The following is a 6,108-nucleotide window of genomic DNA, read 5'->3' as shown; positions in this document are numbered from 1 at the left end:
GTGCCAGTTTGGGCGTTTAACTCCCATTTTGGTGCCAGTTCCGGCGTTTAACGCTGGGATTTCTGAGGGTGACTTTGAATGCCGGTTTGGGCCATCAAATCTTGGGCAAAGTATGGACTATCATATATTGCTGGAAAGCCCATGATGTCTACTTTCCAACGCCATTGAGAGCGCGCCAATTGGGCTTCTGTAGCTCCAGAAATCTACTTTGAGTGCAGGGAGGTCAGAATCCAACAGCATCTACAGTCCTTTTTGGTCTCTGAATCAGATTTTTGCTCAGGTCCCTCAATTTCAGCCAGAAAATACCTGAAATCACAGAAAAACACACAAACTCATAGTAAAGTCCAGAAAAGTGATTTTTAACAAAAAAATAATAAAAATATACTAAAAACTAACTAGATCATACTAAAAACATACTAAAAACAATGCCAAAAAGCGTACAAATTATCCGCTCATCAGCAGCTTCCCGCGCGTGCGTGCCATGTGTGCGTGCGCGCCGATTACTTTTGTGATCCATGCGTGTGTGCCAAGTGCGCGTGCGCGTTGGTTGGAATTCTCTGGCCTGCGCGGATGCGTCCATCCTTGCGCGCCGCTTCCAGCTATCCTCATCCACGCGTGCGCGTGATGTGCGCGTGCGTGTCGGTGCTGCAGTTCCCAAAATTCAAATCTTCATGTTCCTTCCTCTTGTGCATGCTTTCTTTCTCTCTTATAGGCCATTCTTACCCTATTAATTCTAAAATCACTCAACAAATACGTCACGGCATCGAATGGAAATAAAGAGGATCAAAATATAGCAATTCTAAGGTAAAATAAGCATGTTTTCTATCATGGAGCAATATTAGGAAGTGAACATAAAACCATGCATTTCTTGTGAATAAGTGTGAGAAATATTGACAAAACCCCCCAAATTAAGCACAAGATAAACCACAAAATTGGAGTTTATCAAATCTTCCCATACTTAAACCAAGCATGTCCTCATGCTTAAAATAAAAAGGCCAAAGATCTTGGTGAGAAGGGGTTTATGAAATGCAAACTACCTAAGTGAATGCATGCAACTAATGTAAAATTGTCTATCTACTTGGTCAAGGGTAAATCCATCCTCCAAGAACACATGTGAGCATATCGGATGAAAATGATGTGTAGTTCATGAATCCTACCAAACTGAATATCACTATGAAGTGCATATAACTTGCTAAATGAACGCTTGTGAAAGCCGGGAACAAGGAGTTGAGCATTAAACCCTCGCCGGACGTGTATCCGCTCTATGCACTCAAGTGTATAGGGTTCGTCACTCAATCCTCTCCTAATCATGCTTTCCAAGATTTGTCTTTCATCTAACAATCAACAATTACTTAATGCATGCTTACAAGTATCATGAGGTCTTATCATGGGGTGTAACGTGGCTAGGGTGCAGGTAAGGATGCATATGGTCAAGTGAGCTTAAAATTTGAGTCCTTGATTAACCTAGAATCCCACTAGACACATAAAACAACCTATACAACTATAATACATTACCTAGCTACCCTTGAGTTTCACTTTTTGCACACTCATGCATTCCTTTCAATTAACATCCCATATGCATTGTTTTTACTACTTTGTCTTAGGGCATTTTTGTCCCCTTTTATTGCTTTTCTTTTTTTTCATGTATATATATTTTCTTTTCTTTTCTTTTTCATACATTCTCGTATATACACATATGAAATTCTTCTCTCTCTTTTTATTCAGTCCCCTTTTTCTTGGGGTTCATGTACAAAAGTTTCAATGCATATGGTTCAATCATTCAATACATTAGTATATTTCCAAATCCCATAATTTTCAATTACAATTACAATATACCCCTATATCTACCCAAGTTCCCAAGTATACCCTCCCAATTGAATGATACACATCCTAACTCACCTAAGCTAATCAAGGATCCAAATTTAGGGACATTCATGGTTTTTCACTTAGGGTTGTTGATGTGCTCTTTTTAGGAACAAAGAGGGTTTATCATAGGCTCAAAGTTGGTTAGCAATGGTAGATAAAAGGGTTAAGGCCATTTGGGAAAAGTGACTATTGAAATGACAGCCTCAATCATGTAAATGCATTCATACACAAGTAATGGACATATAGAATCCGACAAAGCAAGGATTACAATCATAGAGAGAAAATAATGCACACAAGAATGGAAATTAATGGTTAGAAGATATAACCACACAATAGGCTAAAAAATTACATGCTTGTGTTCTTAGCTCAATCACTATGTTCCAAAATACATTCTTGAAGCAAGTTTTCCGCAAAAAGAAATATTTTTCAAAATTGGTAGGGTACCCCAAAACACAGTTTCTTGGGAAAGAAGTTATTATTCGACGAAGCAACTCTATAGAGACTAACTACCATGCAAGGAATATTTACAAGCAAGACTAACTACACATGCAATGTACTAACTAATAAGCAAAAGATAAATCCATGGGTATTGAAAGGAAGAGATTGTTACCCATGGAGATCGGTCGAACGACCTCCCCACACTTAGAATTTAGCAAGGTCCTCCGTGCTACTAAGAATGCACAAGGGATGGTCGGGACCGGAACCTTCACTATCCCCTTCATCAGAGCTCCCATCACTTGGGTTGGAGGTGGATGTGAATATTTCGGGTTCCTCCATGCTATGGGTAACACAACGCAGAAGCTTCTTGATGTAGGTGTATCGGCGTTGGTTGCGCCGCTCATATCTATCAATATTCCGGTGTAGATCTTCTATCCTTTGATGGGTGGATCCTTGCTGCGATGGTGATGATGAGGTGGGAGGAATAATAGATGGTGGTGCTACGTCAAGGCTTGGTTTGTTCATGGGAAGATGTAAGTATTTTCGGCTTAGGACCACATCGTCCTTATCCGGAATTATAGCTTTTGTGTCCATGGCTTTCCAAAGAACACCCGCAGCAGCAACTAAATCAAATACCAATGCTGAAAATGGCAAATTACCTCGGTCGTGGATTTGATCCATCGCTTGCTTGACAAGAAGCGGAATATTCACCGGTCTTCCCGTGAGAACACACCAAACAAGCAAAGCGAGATCCACCGTGAAGGATGACTTGTGGGTGCTAGGTAGGACATAGTGAGATAGGATCTGCACCCAAGCCCTAGCTTTTACAATGAGGAAATGTCCATCAATGCACTTGGGTCACATCCGGAGTTGACCGTGGGTCCAAAATGCTTCTGGTTCAACAATAACTTGGAGGATCGAGTCCCAGTCAAATCCAGACTTTTCTCGCTGACGTAAGACTTCTTGGTAGCCATCCATGTTACTTGGTACTGGTAAGACATTAAGCACTTGCTGAATAGCCTCTTCCGACACGAAGACTTACTTCCGATGCACGTATACCGATTGAAGAGAGGAAATATGGTAGTTAGTGTAGAATTCTACCACCCATGAGAGGTGGACCTCTTGTGGTTTTCTCAGAAGAAACTCCCATCCTCGCTGTTCAATGTGGGGCAGAATACAAGGAGCAACTTTGTCTAGCGGAGCGAGTAAATGCTCAGTATGATAGTTCCTCTCAACCATGGCGGGGAACACAAGTTCACAAAAGCGGTTGGGGAATCTTCAAGAATCCTTTGCCGGTTTGCTCTTCTCGTTGTCATCAATAGGAGCGGGTGCCTTCGCCTTCTTAGATAGAGGTCTGGCTCCTAATGAAGAATGCGCCTTAGAGCATGACTTTGGGGGTGCCCTCTTTGCGGCTGGTTTCCTTGAAGCTTTCTCCTTGCCTTTCTTGGTGGCCATCCTGAAATGGAGGGGAAAGAAGGAAAATGTTAAACCCAAAGGATCAACTCAACAAACATGCAAGTGAGAGCTGTGCCCAAAAGAAATAGTGCAACAAAGTAGTCATAGAAGTATGGGTCACAACACTTGGCATGGGATACAAGAGGGAGTAAAGCATGCAATATGGCATGAGAGGAATGATCTCAAGCATCCAAAACAAAGAGCAAGTCATGTTCAATGAGTATCTAATTAGCAAGTAATAAACGAAATGTGTTCAATGCACTTATAAGAGAGCAAGTAAATGAAGAGGAAGCATCAAATTGAAGATATATGACTAGATTAAACCAAGATGGCATATGTGCATTTCCTCAAACACTTGGTGTGCGTTTAACAAGCAATGAGCAATTATGAGATACTTCAACCAATTAGAAGCCCAAAATGAAGTATCAATCATCACACAACATCATCCACTCACAAAAATAATAAAAAACAATCAAGAAGATCCATCAAAGTAATCAAAGTTCAAGTTCAACATCCATGGAAAAACAAAAAGAAGAAAAAGTAAACAAGCAAAACGCAAGTGGTATAATCAAGTAACTAAAAGAGAAAATAAGTAAATAACAAGAAAAAAAAAGACTAACTAGAAAAAGAATTGATGCAAAGAAAGTAATAGATGAGATATGGAGAGAGTAGAACCTTGAGAAGTGTAAAAGAACAAGGTGAATTTTCTTTTTAACGATGAGAAAGAGAGGGAAGAGATGGAGTGCCACCGGAAGAGATGGTGGCCACCAGTGAGTAACCGGAGACAGTGGTGGTGGAGTATGGAAAGGAAGAGAAGAGAGGTGATGGAGAAAGAAGAAGGAGGAAATAAGAAAGAAGGTGGGAGAGGAAGAGAAGCCGGGCGTGCAGCTTAAAAGCTAATTCGCGCAACCGACACATGCGCGCACAGTGTGTTGGCGCGTCGGTGAAGGTGGAGCGAGGGATGCGTGTGTGTCACTGGCGCGTACGCGCGAGTATAGCTGTGCCTCTGGCACTGAACTGGCACAAAGTTGGCACAAGTCTCGGGTCATACGTACCATAGTTGAGAGATGGTACAGGCGTGCGAACCCGCATAGTGCGCTGACGCGTGGCTGATGGGGTTAGCACCGGCGCAGACACGCGCAATGCGCAGACGCGTCGGTGCGGGCACAGATTAGGCATGAGAATGGCATAACTCTCGGATATTTATACCTGGGAGTTCCCAGTGCACCATCGGCACGCGCGCACACAGTGCGCTTTCGTGTCGATGGTCAAGTTACAAGGGGTGCGCGCAGGCGGCATGTACGCTGGCGCGTGGGTTCTTAACACGAAGTGGGCACAAGGTGGGCATAACTCTCGGATTTTTGGACCAGGAGTAAGAATGCACCACCGGCGCGCGCGCGTGGATGCCCTTTTTCCTTGTTGTTGTTGTTATTTTTTTTAAGCAACATAGAAGAAGCTATTCTAACACATTTTTGGCAGGTGTTCAAGCTAGTAGGCAAGAGAACACTTCACAAATTCATGCACCATTCAAAACATATCATTCTCTCCACTTCAACAATTCTTCCATACCAAAATGATTAAATCTATCTATATATCCTAGTTATCTAACAAGATCAACAAACTAGAATTCCTAAGTGGTGCACGAAATTGTAATCACTACAACTTCGCACAACTAACCAGCAAGTGTACTGAGTCGTCCAAGTAATAAACCTTACGCGAGTAAGGGTCGATCCCACAGAGATTGTTGGTATGAAGCAAGCTATGGTCACCTTGTAAATCTTAGTCAGGCAAACTCAAATGGTTATAGGTGATATACGAATAAAACATAAAGATAAAGATAGAGATACTTATGTAATTCATTGGTGGGAATTTCAGATAAGCGTATGAAGATGCTTATCCCTTCCGTCTCTCTGCTTTCCTACTGTCTTCATCCAATCCTTCTTACTCCTTTCCATGGCAAGCTTATGCAAGGGTTTCACTGTTGTCAGTGGCTACCTCCCATCCTCTCAGTGGAAATGTTCAACGCACCCTGTCACGGCACGGCTATCCATCTGTCGGTTCTCAATCAGGCCGGAATAGAAACCAGTGATTCTTTTGCGTCTGTCACTAACCGCCCAGCCTTCAGGAGTTTGAAGCTCGTCACAGTCATTCAATCATTGAATCCTACTCAGAATACCACAGACAAGGTTAGACCTTCCGGATTCTCTTGAATGCCGCCATCAGTTCTAGCCTATACCACGAAGACTCTGATCTCACGGAATGGCTGGCTCGGTTGTCAGGCGAGCACTCGGTTGTCAGGCAATCAACCATGCATCGTGTATCAGGAATCCAAGAGACATTCACCCAATC

Source organism: Arachis duranensis, chromosome 7 (assembly GCF_000817695.3).
Source record: "Arachis duranensis cultivar V14167 chromosome 7, aradu.V14167.gnm2.J7QH, whole genome shotgun sequence".
NCBI classification, from domain to species: Eukaryota; Viridiplantae; Streptophyta; class Magnoliopsida; order Fabales; family Fabaceae; genus Arachis; species Arachis duranensis.
The sequence above is the reverse complement of the archived record's forward strand: the minus strand, read 5'-3'. Positions refer to the sequence as shown.